The sequence below is a fragment of the Octopus bimaculoides genome, chromosome 1, assembly GCF_001194135.2.
Source record: "Octopus bimaculoides isolate UCB-OBI-ISO-001 chromosome 1, ASM119413v2, whole genome shotgun sequence".
NCBI lineage: Eukaryota > Metazoa > Mollusca > Cephalopoda > Octopoda > Octopodidae > Octopus > Octopus bimaculoides.
Genome location: NC_068981.1, coordinates 6,652,347 through 6,654,679, shown reverse-complemented (window position 1 = coordinate 6,654,679; position 2,333 = coordinate 6,652,347).

Below are 2,333 nucleotides of genomic sequence, written 5' to 3'. Positions count from 1 at the left end.
TATATATATAGTAGAGGCGCAATGGCCCAGTGGTTAGGGCAGCGGACTCGCGATCATAGGATCACGGTTTCGATTCCCAGACTGGGAATATATATATAATTATATGGCTTAGCGGTTACGGCGTTCGGATCATGATCGTAAGGTCGTGAGTTCAATTCCCGGCGACGCATTGTGCTCTTTGAGCAAGACACTTTATTTCGCGTTGTTCCAGTCCTCTCAGCTAGCAAAAATAAGTTGTACCTGTATTTCAATGCGCCAGCCTTGTCACGTTGAATATCCCTGAGAACTACGTTAAGAGTACACATGTCTGTGGAGTGTTCAGCCACTTGCTCGTTAATTTCACGAACAAGCTGTTCCGTTGATCGGATCAGCTTGGACTCTCGTCGTCGTAACTGACGGAATGCTCCTTATATATCTATATATATACATGAGCGTTGGCTCGAAACGTAAAAGACTTCCTCACTTCCCGAACGTTAAACTAATACATGTTTGTTGTTTACACACCCGTCTTCGTCTTTTCTTTTTTTTGTAAATTCTCACTATATATATATATATATATATATATATATATATATATATATATATATATATATACATACATACATACATAATATATATATATTGAATAAAACATTGAAGAAATTGGTATTTCATAAATAAATGCGATATTGATATCTTTATTCATGTATTTATTTAATGTTATATTCTAGCGTGTATCGTATATCTCCTGGAGTTTCAGCTCCAACGGAAAACTCCGTGTTTCTGGATTTGTTTTCCCTTCCATGCTGTTTGTTAGCCAGAATTCTCACAACTGCTGACTGAGCTGATCCCCTCTATTTTACAAGTCTTCCTTTTCATACCACACACAAACACACACACACACACACACACACACACATGTTTATGTAAGTATGTATATACATGTGTTTATGTGTGTGTATTAGCCGTGGTGCTGCCGTCTATGGTTGAATTTATGGTCATGGTGTAGATATTATTTACATTATTTACATTTGACGGATATTTGTCCACATCTTGTTTGTTGTTAACACAACGTTTCGGCTGATATATCCTCCAGCCTTCATCGGGTGTCTTGGGGAAATTTCGAACCTAGGTTCTAATTTCTAAGATATGTTCCTATGTTATTATTATTATTATTATTATTATTATTATTATTCAGGTCACTGCCTGGAATCGAACTCGGTATCTTGGGGTTAATAGCCAACGCTCTTCACCACTATGCAATATGCCCAGGTTCAAAATTTCCCCAAGACATCTGAAGAAGGCTGGAGGGTATTTCAGCTGAAATGTTGTGTTAACAACAAACAAGATGAGGACAAATATCCGTCAAATGTAAATAATGTAAATAATGTAAGTAATGTGCATAATTCCTCATCTCTTAAATATAGAACAGCATGGTGTGGATGTTAGTAATTGTTGTAGCATCGGTTGGCATTGTTTCGTGTAGTGTATATGTAGCGGTTTGGGTTCTACTCCAGGTGGTTCTTGTGATGTTTTTGCTCTGATTTTGGTGTATGATGCTGTAGTTGTGGTATTGTGGTTGTTGTGGTATTGTGGTTGTTATGGTTAATGTTGATGTTGTAGTAGTTGTTGTGGTATTGTGGTTGCTGTGGTATTATGGTTGTTGTGGTATTGTCGTCGTTGTGGTTAAGGTTGACGTTGTAGTGGTTGTTGTGGTACTGTGGTTGTTGTAGTATTGTGGTTGTTGTAGTATTGTGTTTGTTGTGGTTAATGTTGACGTTGTAGTAGTTGTTGTGGTATTGTCATTGTTGTGGTTAATATTGATTTTAGATTTTGCGGTTACAGTTGTGGTTTTATGTGTATGTTTATTGCAATTGTTGTTGTTGTTGTGAAGGTCTTCTTTGTTTTTCTTGTGTGTGTCAACGTCCGAAATAGCTGGGGCAGGGAGCAGCGTTTAATTTTTAATGTCATTATGATTGTACATCTCTTCTCCATCGTTCTAATTACTTCGATGAATATCTATCGATTTTATTAGTCGTTGACATATGGAACAGCCTCAACCCCCACCTTTACCAACCCTTGCTATTCAAATCTCTCTCTCACAACCTCACTCCCGCCTTTTTCTCAACTCTCTCTCTCTCTCCCCATCTAGTTCTCTATTATTCTCTCTTCTTCTCCCTCCTTAGCAATCTATCTATTTCTTTATCTATCTATCTACCTATCTATCTATCTATCTATCTATCTATCTATCTATCTATCTATCTATATTTATCTATTTATCTGTCTATCTATCTATCTATCTATCTATCTATCTATCTATCTATCAATCTCTCTCACTCTCTCTCTCTCTCTCT